A 13,838-nucleotide genomic window follows, 5' to 3' on the forward strand; every position below is an offset into this window, starting at 1 on the left:
AGGCCCACGACCCCTCCTACACAGTCCCCCGACCCCTCCTACACAGGCCCACGACCCCTCCTACACAGTCCCCTGACCCCTCCTACACAGTCCCCCGACCCATCCTACACAGTCCCCCGACCCCTCCTACACAGTCCGCCGACCCCTCCTACACAGTCCCCCGACCCCTCCTACACAGGCCCACGACCCCTCCTACACAGTCCCCCGACCCCTCCTACACAGTCCCCCGACCCCTCCAACACAGTCCCTCGACCCCTCCTACACAGTCCCCCGACCCCTCCTACACAGTCCCCCGACCCCTCCTACACAGTCCCCCGACCCCTCCTACACAGTCCCCCGACCCCTCCTACACAGTCCCCCGACCCCTCCAACACAGGCCCCCGACCCCTCCTACACAGTCTCCCGACCCCTCCTACACAGTCCCCCGACCCCTCCTATGTGTGGGAGTGGTGTGAGTGGGGGTAAGGATGGATTCATTCCTGGACCAGTGGCTGGTTCACCCCCCTTGGAATTTTTCCTATTTTGCTGCCTTTACAAACAGGAATTAAAATATATTTTTTGGGGGAGGTTGTATCATTTGATTTACACAACATGCCTACCACTTTGAAGATGCAAAATATTTTTTATTGTAAAACAAACAAGAAATAAGACAAAAAAACTGAAAACTTGCATAACTATTCACCCCCCCCAAAGGCAATACTTGTAGAGCCACCTTTTGCAGCAATTACAGCTGCAAGTATATTGGGGTACGTCTCTATAAGCTTGGCACATCTAGCCATTGGAATTTTTGCCCATTCTTCAAGAAAAAACTGCTCTAGCTCCTTCAAGTTGGATGGGTTCCGCTGATGTACAGCAATCTTTAAGTCATAACACAGATTCTCAATTGGATTGAGGTCTGGGATTTGACTAGGCCATTCCAAGACATTTAAGTGTTTCCCCTTAAACCACCCGAGTGTTGCTTTAGCAGTATTCTTAGGGTCATTGTCCTGCTGGAAGGTGAACCTCCGTCCCAGTCTCAAATCTCTGGAAGTCTGAAACAGGTTTCCCTCAAGAATTTCCCTGTATTGAGCGCCATCCATCATTCCTTCAATTCTGACCAGTTTCCCAATCCCTGTCGATAAAGAACATCCACACAGCATGATGCTGCCACCACCATGCTTCACTGTGGAGATGGTGTTCTCGGGGTGAATGGAGATGTTGGGGTGCGCCAGACATAGTGTTTTCCTTGATGGCCAAAAAGCTCAATTTTAGTGTCATCTGACCAGAGTACACTCTTCCAAATGTTTCTTATGAAGAAAAACATACCAGAGGTATATGAAGAAAAACATTCCAGAGGTCTATGGAGAAAACCATACCAGAGATCTATGGAGAAAACCATGCCAGAGGTCTATGGAGAAAACCATGCCAGAGGTCTATGGAGAAAACCATGCCAGAGGTCTATGGAGAAAAACATGCCAGAGGTCTATGGAGAAAACCATGCCAGAGGTCTATGGAGAAAACCATGCCAGAGGTCTATGGAGAAAACCATGCCAGAGGTCTATGGAGAAAACCATGCCAGAGGTCTATGGAGAAAAACATGCCAGAAGTCTATGGAGAAAAACATACCAGAGGTCTATGGAGAAAAACATGCCAGAGGTCTATGGAGAAAAACATGCCAGAAGTCTATGAAGAAAACATACCAAAGGTCTATGAAGAAAAACATGCCAGAAGTCTATGAAGAAAAACATACCAGAGGTTTATGAAGAAAAACATGCCAGAAGTCTATGAAGAAAAACATACCAGAGGTCTATGGAGAAAACCATGCCAGAGGTCTATGGAGAAAACCATGCCAGAGGTCTATGGAGAAAACCATGCCAGAGGTCTATGGAGAAAAACATGCCAGAGGTCTATGGAGAAAAATATGCCAGAGGTCTATGGAGAAAACCATGCCAGAGGTCTATGGAGAAACAACAATAACATACAACGTTACACTATAATAAGATGTATTAGGGTCAAGGGTCAAGCCTGACACAGGGACAATAACATAGGGCAAAGAATGCCACCTCTGATCATTTCTAGCTGTGCTGAAGATTAGACGCACGTAATTTGTATGGACAATATGCTGCCACTGCCATGGATCAATGACATCAACAGCATGTAGCACATCACTGAATAGACGTTCCTGTCACACAACAGACAACTCACTCATCTGCCCATTGACAGACAGAGCTACTGTCTGTCTATAACGGCTGTCAAACATTGGAACTAAGGTCACGGCTGTGGCAATGAGAAACCCACTAGCCTGTCCACACTTGACCTGTTGATTTTCCTATTCATTTCATACTGGGGATGTACAGCTTTACTACCGTTGGTCTCATTTCAATCTTTCATAGGAACGCAAATAAACATCAAACACATACATACAGGGAAGATATTTGGGTAAATGTAATTTAAATACATGGCCATCATATAACACTACCACCTCCACTGTGCCTTTTTTGAACTGCCCTGTTCTTTGCTCTAGAAAGGAGTGACAGATCACTGTAATGCTTTTGGGGCACGTAAATGTGGTTGTGCCTCAGTGAGAGTGGGTCCCAAGAAGAGCACGGGTGGGTGGGAGATACTGGCTGGAAGAGGGAAGATTTTAATGTGACCCTTCCAATACTCTCCTCTCTGTACCAGCAGATCCTCCCAGGTCCTGCCTGGGCTCTAAGGCTGGGAGCTGATAGGCAGCTGACCAGAATATATCTCTCTCTAGCTCCACCAGATGAAAGTACTCATCTATTGTAGACTGAGGCAGTGGCACTGCTAAATGTGAAGCACAGGAAGGTGGAAAAACAAAACAGGGCTGGCTCGCCTCTGCCAGCCAACACAAATCCCCAACATGCACCACAGTTTTGGCTCTCTCTTCACTGTCTTTAACTCTCTCCCTCAGTTTGGCCTGATGTGTGGAGATGAGAAGTGCTCTGGTCACAGGATGGATGGAGGGATGCCAGCTGGTGAAGCCAAAGGGAGTGAGAGATCACCTTCTCCCTAGGATCTTTGGGTTCACTCAAATGTATGCCAAAAGGGTTGGTCCAAATCTGATGTGATATAAAAGAACTGTGAAAAACAACAAAGGCATGTTAATAAATCAACAGAGTCATGTTAACAAAACAACAAAGGCATGTTAATAAATCAACAGAGTCATGTTAAATAAAACAACAAAGGCATGTTAATAAATCAACAGAAGCATGTTAACAAAACAACAAAGGCATGTCAATAAATCAACAGAAGCATGTTAAATAAAACAACAAAGGCATGTTAATAAATCAACAGAGTCATGTTAAATAAAACAACAAAGGCATGTTAATAAATCAACAGAGTCATGTTAAATAAAACAACAAAGGCATGTCAATAAATCAACAGAGTCATGTTAAATAAAACAACAAAGGCATGTCAATAAATCAACAGAAGCATGTTAAATAAAACAACAAAGGCATGTCAATAAATCAACAGAAGCATGTTAACAAAACAACAAAGGCATGTTAATAAATCAACAGAAGCATGTTAACAAAACAACAAAGGCATGTCAATAAATCAACAGAAGCATGTTAAATAAAACAACAAAGGCATGTTAATAAATCAACAGAAGCATGTTAAATAAAACAACAAAGGCATGTTAATAAATCAACAGAAGCATGTTAAATAAAACAACAAAGGCATGTTAATAAATCAACAGAAGCATGTTAAATAAAACAACAAAGGCATGTTAATAAATCAACAGAAGCATGTTAACAAAACAACAAAGGCATGTTAATAAATCAACAGAGTCATGTTAACAAAACAACAGAGGCACGTTAGGACAAATTAACGTTAGCTAGCAAGTGTAAGCTAACTAGCTAAATTGCCTTACATGTTTAATGCTTTTCGACCTGTCCCCAAATTAATGTCATTGGTTCAGAGTTTGTTTTGATATTTTAACCTGCGTGTCGTGATCGCGTTTGGTGTGGGGAGGGGGAAAATACATTTATGCACGATAGCGCACGATGGCGCAAGCGCGCAGCCGGTTTTGGGCGGTGCACAATTGGCCCAGCGTCGTCCGGGTTTGGCGGGTTAGGCCGTCATTTAAAATAAGAATTTGTTCTTAACTGACTTGCCTAGTTAACTAAAGGTTAAATATTTTTTTTTATAAATAATTAATCACTATTGATATTATCATTTAATTCAACGACAAAAGCTACTGAAATTAGAGTCTGAGGTAGGCTACTGAGGACAAAAATAGCAGAGTAACTTTGGAAGTCAAACACAAAAGCTTTCTCAGGAGTTGGAGGACAGGGCTTATAACAACATTCACAACGTAGAGAACAAACCTTGCAGCTTATGACATCGCGATATTATTTGTTTTCCTGTTGGGGGAAGAGTTCATAAACCTAGAAAACAAACAGAGTACAGACTGGTGACAGAGCGGGGTGAAAGCTGCACTGGGAAGCAGGACACGTCCGCTTTAGGAAGGAAACATATTTCTGGAGAAAACAAACAGCATGTAACCCCACTGTGAACCAAAGACCCCGCAGACACCCTTGTCTGACTACCTTCCAATAACTTCCCATTACCTCTGCGCGACCTTTAACCCAGATGTGATCCTGCGCCTAAAGCTATGGAGTCTATGGGTAAGGATGGAAATGTCCCAAGGGCACTGACAAAAACAACAACAGTCTGTGACATCAACATGATTACAAATAATTGGTTGAAATGTTAAGTGTGAAAAGTTGTACATATTTTGATTGTCCATAATAGCCATATTCTCTAGTATTAAATTTAACATCGAAAGAGACACAAATAACATGAATAAAGTGAGTATAGGTCTATAAATTCTGATTATATATAAATGTTTCCTATTAATCGTACAGGGACACCATACACCTGTTCTCATTAGTAAGTAGGCCTTGCCTTTAAGTCCAACACGTAAATCAGCCGCTAATTAAGGCAAGGATGAAACTGGCTGAAGTTATCCGTCTCAGTCTGACATTAGCATTGTTGGCTAGTGAAACAGGCCGACGGATACAGCTACCATTCATAAATGTTTGATATCGTGATAATACATCCCTCCAGGCACAGACATTGACACAAACTTCTCCGAGACGCTCTGACATCTGCTCGAGTGTTATCTATTCATTTCATAAACATTACTCATGAAATATGAATGGACTTTAAGATTATTTTAGGAGAAACAGACCCAGGCTATACAAAAGTATTGTAAGGAAACACATAGAGGCATGGTGCAATACAGTCACGAGCCCCGGATAAGGTTCAGTTTCAGAAATGTATAAGTCACATGCATACACGAAAACATTTTCGATGTTGATCTAGCAAGATGCCATCCAGTGATAGAAATGGAGACCAAATATTATGTTCTGGGAAGAAACAACTGTAGGCTACATGCCATTATGTAAATGCAATGGGTCTATAAGAATCGAAACGTTAAGTTCAACTTAATTTTTCAGGGGTCACTTCAACGCAACTAATTTAACCTTAACTATTTTCATGGCAATGGGTGGATGAAATTTATATTATTTGAAGTGGACGCCTCTGACACAAATTTAAAATAAAACAAATTCATACAGCCATAAAAATAATGCGACATTTAAGGCCTCTCACTCACTGTATCACAATTTATTTTGCTAAGCAAATGCACTGTTGTTATTCGACACCAAAAGCAATGAAGATTATAATTTTACTTCCAATCAAAACTATAATATATTTTACTTTTTCTCACTAGTTTTTAACGCCTTTATGCGCATCTGAAGTTTTAGTGCCCCCCTCGTGTTGTGAAAAAGTAGCATACAACAATAGCCTACAAAACGTTTAACGTACAGGGCCTACCACAAATAACACACGTTTGAGAGGCGTCTCTTTTGTTAGTGTTTCCTGACGGAAATCCTCCGTTTTTAAAAAGCAATAGAAAAGGCATTCATACGGATGAAATGGGGTTGGTCAAACACAACTCAATGATTGTTGAATTCTGACCGTTGCAAATCAATCAATTTAAAAATCACAAGAGATTTTGTAAAAAATAATGACGAAAATGTTTTTGTTAATATTAAGATCATTTTTGGATACTACATGTTAATAATGTATAATTGGATTAAACAAACAAATTCACAAAATATATGGAAGTTAAATACATTAGTATTATTATTATGAGCAGTATTTTGTTTATTATATTTTGAAAATAACCAAAATACCATCACAAATAATGTAGCCTATTAATAAACGTTGTTATTATTTTTGTTACTATTATTATTGCTTTTTTAAATTATTATCGTTATAATGATTATGTGTGACTTGCTTCAGCAGTCACATTTTCAATTGTTCACTTATTTCTGTTTTTATAGTTATTATTATTTGGAACAATACTTTTCTTACACCGTTTAAGCTTGAAATGCTATTCCAACTTCCAAACGTGCTCACCGGTCTGGAATAGTGCGCTTTTACAGCTTTTTGATAACAATTATACGTTAGAAAGTGTATAGGGCATATATGGAACAAGAGGTCACGGGGAAGGAAAGCTTCACCAGGCATCATGGTATTGTTCAGTTTATTTATAAACAATTACTCCCTAAATAATCTATATATATATACATATAGGGGCGGCAGGGTAGCCTAGTGGTTAGAGTGTTGGACTAGTCACCGGAAGGTTGCAAGTTCAAACCCCCGATTAAACAAGGTACATACAAATCTGTCGTTCTGCCCCTGAACAGGCAGTTAACCTACTGTTAGGCCGTCATTGAAAATAAGAATTTGTTCTTAACTGACTTGCCTAAATAAAGGTAAACTAAATAAATATATATATATATTATGGCTTTTGTTTTATGTTTCAGTTGCTTGACTCGTTGGCTTAAAATTCATATTTTAACCTGTTATATGAATTTTAAGCCAACCAGTCAAGCAACTGAAACATATTCATAAAACAAAAGCCATAGAAATAATCTGGAAAATAATTAATATTTTGTTAAAATCGATAGCCCATTGCCTAATCAAATAATTATAGATAGACTTGCCTAGTCATGAATGAATTTTGAATTACTTAGGCTAGAGACTGATTTATTAAAATTAAGTAGCATTTTTCTGTCTTTAAAATTGCAGACACAATAAGTAGGCCTAGTTGAAAGTTGGCTGTGGCGCTAAAAAGGTGTTGAAGAGGGTACGCAAGTCTATTTCAATTGGCGCCCTACCATTACATGAGGATGGCGCATTTCAAAATGTCAAATTCCACCATTTCCATAATCGACATAGCTGCATCTAGCAAGTCATTACAGTAGCTGACCAGCGTTTGTTAACTTTGTTAGCAGCACGTTTTGATAGGTGAAAATGTAGAAATGTCTCATACAACAGTATTTGGCCTATATCGTTATCAACATAGTGTATACCCCTTATAAATATAATTTTTCCTGTGCAGGGCATGCTTTTAGACAGACTGGCAGCATAGCTAGCCATCGCTAGCATTCACAGGTTGAAGTAGCTTTTGAGTGTAATGGAGTTGACTGGTGAATAAGACATGACATATATTCATCGCAACATTTGGACAGGAGCTATAATCCAGTTATAACACAACAAAGTGTTTCAACGATGTGGATCATTACTGCTAGAATTGAATTCAGTGGGACAGACTGGCATGTACCCCAGCCTTGCACTTTGTGATAAAAGCACAGTGGTAGATTTATGTACACTGAAAATATTTACCAACACCACCCAATCTTTGGACCCTGAGGGCAGTGGCTGCCATCTTACAAAATGTCCACTGTCTGTAATACAATGTTACAATTCTGAAGGCCTTGTCAGACTTACATGGCAAGTCCCAACTGTCCCCCAGTGTTTGTTATGAAGTCGACATGTTAATAAAGCAATACAGACTGAATTTAAGTGACTTTAGTTCTATTTCAGAGTATTACAGTATTGTAAAGACTAGGACAGGCAATGTAACATACATAACGTTTTTGGGGATTTGTTTTGTTGTAAACATGAATTTACATCGGATAAACTTGACATATTCTCTGTAAAGCTAACTTTAATCAAAGTTGAGGAGAACACTGCCATTGTAATAAAGGGATTTACAAGTGCCTAGAGAGAGAGATTGGTGGGTGGTGTATTAAAGAAAATGCATAGCTATTGGATAGAGAGTTGATGTAAAAAGTTTATTGATAGATTGCTTGAATATAATCCACAGAGCAAGTTCTGTGTGTAGCCTAGTCATTTTCTGCAGGGGTTCCATTCTAACATAAAATCCCTTCCGAGAACCCTGCCATGCCCATGTAATAGAATCCCTAGTGATTATATAGGATCTCTGTGGCGACCATGCCTACAAAGGAAATAATGAGAGTGGGGATAGAAATGAATGTGTTCTAAAATAGCGGTCTGATTATCACCTATTGATCCATACTTGTTCCGCTAGCCAGCAGTGTTCTATTGTTTTCTGTCAGGTAAGGGGGCTGGTGGATAAATTCATTGGTTGTAATATGTAATTCTATGGGCGGCACGGACACAGTATAAAGACCTTTTTCTTTCTTTCTCTCTTTCCCTCTCTCTCAGATATGGGCAATAATTGGTTTCTCTCTTTTAAGCATTTTGATATACCATCATGTAGGCTACATAACGATTGTGGACCGGATGGATGTGGATGCATCATATCTCAGTGACAGAAATGTGCATTCACCACATGTTAGGAATGTTGTTGACCTCACCACATGTTGGGAATGTTGTTGACCTCACCACATGTTGGGAATGCTGTTGACCTCACCACATGTTGGGAATGTTGTTGACCTCACCACATGTTAGGAATGTTGCTAGCCTCACCACATGTTGGGAATGTTGTTGACCTCACCACATGTTGGGAATGTTGTTGACCACACCACATGTTGGGAATGTTGTTGACCTCACCACATTTTGGGAATTTTGTTGACCTCACCACATGTTGGGAATGTTGTTGACCTCACCACATGTTGGGAATGTTGTTGACCTCACCATATGTTTGGAATGTTGTTGATCTCACCATATGTTGGGAATGTTGTTGACCTCACCACATGTTGGGAATGTTGTTGACCTCACCACATGTTGGGAATGTTGTTGACCTCACCACATGTTGGGAATGTTGTTGACCACACCACATGTTGGGAATGTTGTTGACCTCACCACATTTTGGGAATGTTGTTGACCTCACCACATGTTAGGAATGTTGTTGACCTCACCACATGTTGGGAATGTTGTTGACCTCACCACATGTTGGGAATTTTGTTGACCTCACCACATGTTGGGAATGTTGTTGACCTCACCACATGTTGGGAATGTTGTTGACCTCACCACATGTTAGGAATGTTGTTGATCTCACCATATGTTGGGAATGTTGTTGACCTCACCACATGTTGGGAATGTTGTTGACCTCACCACATGTTGGGAATGTTGTTGACCTCACCACATGTTGGGAATGTTGTTGACCACACCACATGTTGGGAATGTTGTTGACCTCACCACATTTTGGGAATGTTGTTGACCTCACCACATGTTAGGAATGTTGTTGACCTCACCACATGTTGGGAATGTTGTTGACCTCACCACATGTTGGGAATGCTGTTGACCTCACCACATGTTGGGAATGTTGTTGACCTCACCACATGTTGGGAATGTTGTTGACCTCACCACATGTTAGGAATGTTGCTAGCCTCACCACATGTTGGGAATGTTGTTGACCTCACCACATGTTGGGAATGTTGTTGACCACACCACATGTTGGGAATGTTGTTGACCTCACCACATTTTGGGAATGTTGTTGACCTCACCACATGTTGGGAATGTTGTTGACCTCACCACATGTTGGGAATGTTGTTGACCTCACCATATGTTTGGAATGTTGTTGATCTCACCATATGTTGGGAATGTTGTTGACCTCACCACATGTTGGGAATGTTGTTGACCTCACCACATGTTGGGAATGTTGTTGACCTCACCATATGTTTGGAATGTTGTTGATCTCACCATATGTTGGGAATGTTGTTGACCTCACCACATGTTGGGAATGTTGTTGACCTCACCACATGTTGGGAATGTTGTTGACCTCACCACATGTTGGGAATGTTGTTGACCTCACCACATGTTGGGAATGTTGTTGACCTCACCATATGTTTGGAATGTTGTTGATCTCACCATATGTTGGGAATGTTGTTGACCTCACCACATGTTGGGAATGTTTTTGACCTCACCATATGTAGTCCTATTTGGACAGTGAAACTAACATTTTAATACTCCATCTTTTTGGATTTGAGATCAAATTATGACTAGAATCCGTCATTATTCAAGAAAAGTTACGTGACCGCGTCACCTGTTCAAAGTATCTTTATAGTATTCAAAGAATTTTGTAATTTTAATGAGTCTCGTGAAATATATGCACCAGAAACAGGGCACACTAGTCAGAGAAATGTCAGCAAGCTATGCTAGCTAACTGCAACAAAATACACTACATGACCAAAAGTATGTGGACACCTGCTCGTCAAACATCTAATTCCAAAATGTTGGGCATTCATACAGAGGTGGCCCCGCTTTTCCTGCTATAACAGCCTCCACTCGTCTGGGAAGGCTTTCCACTAGATGTTGGAACATTGCTGCAAGGACTTGTTTCCATTTAGTCACAAGAGCATTAGTGAGGTCCAGCAATGATGTTGGGCGATTAGGCCTTGCTCTCAGTCGGTGTCACAATTCATCCCAAAGGTAATCGATGGAGTTGAGGTCAGGGCTCTGTGCAGGGCAGTTAAGTTCTTCAACACCAATCTCGACAAACCATTTCTGTATGGACCTTGCTTTGTGGACGGGGGTATTGTCATGCTGAAAAAGGAAAGGTCCTTCCCCAAACTGTTGCCACAAAGATGTAAGTATAAAGAATCGTATAGAATGTATGCTGTATCATTAAGATGGAACTAAGGGGCCCAGTCCGAACCATGAAAAACAGATCCAGATCATTATTACTCCTCCACCAAATTTTACAGTTGGCACTATGCATTGGGGGAGATAGCGTTCTCCTGGCATCCGCCAAACCGAGATTCGACAATTGGACTGCCAGGCGGTGAGCGCGATTCTTGGGCTTTTGTGTGGCCGTTCGGTCATGGAAACCCATTTATTGAAGCTCCCGACAAACAGTTCTTGTGCTGACATTGCTTCCAGAGGCAGTTTGGAACTCGGTAGTGAGTGTTGCAACCGAGGACAGACGATTTCTATGCACTACGTGCTTCGGCACTCGGCTGTCCCGTTCTGTGAGCTTGTGTTGCATATGACTTCGTATCTGAGCTGTTGTTGTTCCTAGACGTATCCACTTCACAATAACAGTACTTGCAGTGTTGACCGGGGCAGCTTTAGCAGGGCAGAAATATGATGAACTGACTTGTTGGAAAGGAGGCATCCCATGATGGTACCACACTGAAAGTCAATGAGCTCTTCGGTAAGGCCATTCTACTGACAATGTTTGTCTATGGAGATTGCATGGGTGTGTGCTCAATTTTGTACACCTGTTAGCAACGGGTGTAGCTGAAATAGCTGAATCCACTGATTTGAATGGGTGTCCACATACTTTTGTATATATAGTGAACCTCTAAATCCTTCTTCACACTGCAGCTAACTAGCTGCTTGGCTAAACATAAAACTTTAGCGCACTGTTCTCTAATTGGCTAAATTGATCTATCTTGTCACAAGTTTTTAGCAGTCTAGTCTCATCTTGGTTGTTAGATGTGAACCAGGATTGATATTTGGATTGATATTTGATCATCCTAAAGTATCACAAATTGATTGTGTAGCTCAACAAAGTCACTTCTAGATGATTAGGACATTTATTTATTTATTTTATTTCACCTTTATTTAACCAGGTAGAGAACAGGTTGAGGTTGAGAACAAGTTCTCATTTACAATTGCGACCTGGCCAAGATAAAGCAAAGCAGTTCGACAGATACAACGACACAGAGTTACACATGGAGTAAAACAAACATACAGTCAATAATACAGTATAAACAAGTCTATATACAATGTGAGCAAATTAGGTGAGAAGGGAGGTAAAGGCAAAAAAGGCCATGGTGGCAAGGTAAATACAATATAGCAAGTAAAACACTGGAATGGTAGTTTTGCAATGGAAGAATGTGCAAAGTAGAAATAAAAATAATGGGGTGCAAAGGAGCAAAATAAATAAATAAATTAAATACAGTTGGGAAAGAGGTAGTTGTTTGGGTTATGTACAGGTGCAGTAATCTGTGAGCTGCTCTGACAGTTGGTGCTTAAAGCTAGTGAGGGAGATAAGTGTTTCCAGTTTCAGAGATTTTTGTAGCTCGTTCCAGTCATTGGCAGCAGAGAACTGGAAAGAGAGGCGGCCAAAGAAATAATTGGTTTTGGGGGTGACTAGAGAGATATACCTGCTGGAGCGTGTGCTACAGGTGGGAGATGCTATGGTGACCAGCGAGCTGAGATAAGGGGGGACTTTACCTAGCAGGGTCTTGTAGATGACATGGAGCCAGTGGGTTTGGCGACGAGTATGAAGCGAGGGCCAGCCAACGAGAGAGTACAGGTCGCAATGGTGGGTAGTATATGTGGCTTTGGTGACAAAACGGATTGCACTGTGATAGACTGCATCCAATTTGTTGAGTAGGGTATTGGAGGCTATTTTGTAAATGACATCGCCAAAGTCGAGGATTGGTAGGATGGTCAGTTTTACAAGGGTATGTTTGGCAGCATGAGTGAAGGATGCTTTGTTGCGAAATAGGAAGCCAATTCTAGATTTAACTTTGGATTGGAGATGTTTGATATGGGTCTGGAAGGAGAGTTTACAGTCTAACCAGACACCTAAGTATTTGTAGTTGTCCACGTATTCTAAGTCAGAGCCGTCCAGAGTAGTGATGTTGGACAGGCGGGTAGGTGCAGGTAGCGATCGGTTGAAGAGCATGCATTTAGTTTTACTTGTATTTAAGAGCAATTGGAGGCCACGGAAGGAGAGTTGTATGGCATTGAAGCTTGCCTGGAGGGTTGTTAACACAGTGTCCAAAGAAGGGCCGGAAGTATACAGAATGGTGTCGTCTGCGTAGAGGTGGATCAGAGACTCACCAGCAGCAAGAGCGACCTCATTGATGTATACAGAGAAGAGAGTCGGTCCAAGAATTGAACCCTGTGGCACCCCCATAGAGACTGCCAGAGGTCCGGACAACAGACCCTCCGATTTGACACACTGAACTCTATCAGAGAAGTAGTTGGTGAACCAGGCGAGGCAATCATTTGAGAAACCAAGGCTGTTGAGTCTGCCGATGATGATGTGGTGATTGACAGAGTCGAAAGCCTTGGCCAGATCAATGAATACGGCTGCAAAGTAATGTTTCTTATCGATGGCGGTTAAGATATCGTTTAGGACCTTGAGCGTGGCTGAGGTGCACCCATGACCAGCTCTGAAACCAGATTGCATAGCAGAGAAGGTATGGTGAGATTCGAAATGGTCGGTAATCTGTTTGTTGACTTGGCTTTCGAAGACCTTAGAAAGGCATGGTAGGATAGATATAGGTCTGTAGCAGTTTGGGTCAAGAGTGTCCCCCCCTTTGAAGAGGGGGATGACCGCAGCTGCTTTCCAATCTTTGGGAATCTCAGACGACACGAAAGAGAGGTTGAACAGGCTAGTAATATGTGTGGCAACAATTTCGGCAGATAATTTTAGAAAGAAAGGGTCCAGATTGTCTAGCCCGGCTGATTTGTAGGGGTCCAGATTTTGCAGCTCTTTTAGAACATCAGCTGAATGGATTTGGGAGAAGGGGAAATGGGGAAGGCTTGGGCGAGTTGCTGTTGGGGGTGCAGTGCTGTTGACAGGGGTA

The sequence above is a fragment of the Oncorhynchus clarkii genome, chromosome 23 (assembly GCF_045791955.1).
Source record: "Oncorhynchus clarkii lewisi isolate Uvic-CL-2024 chromosome 23, UVic_Ocla_1.0, whole genome shotgun sequence".
NCBI classification, from domain to species: Eukaryota; Metazoa; Chordata; class Actinopteri; order Salmoniformes; family Salmonidae; genus Oncorhynchus; species Oncorhynchus clarkii.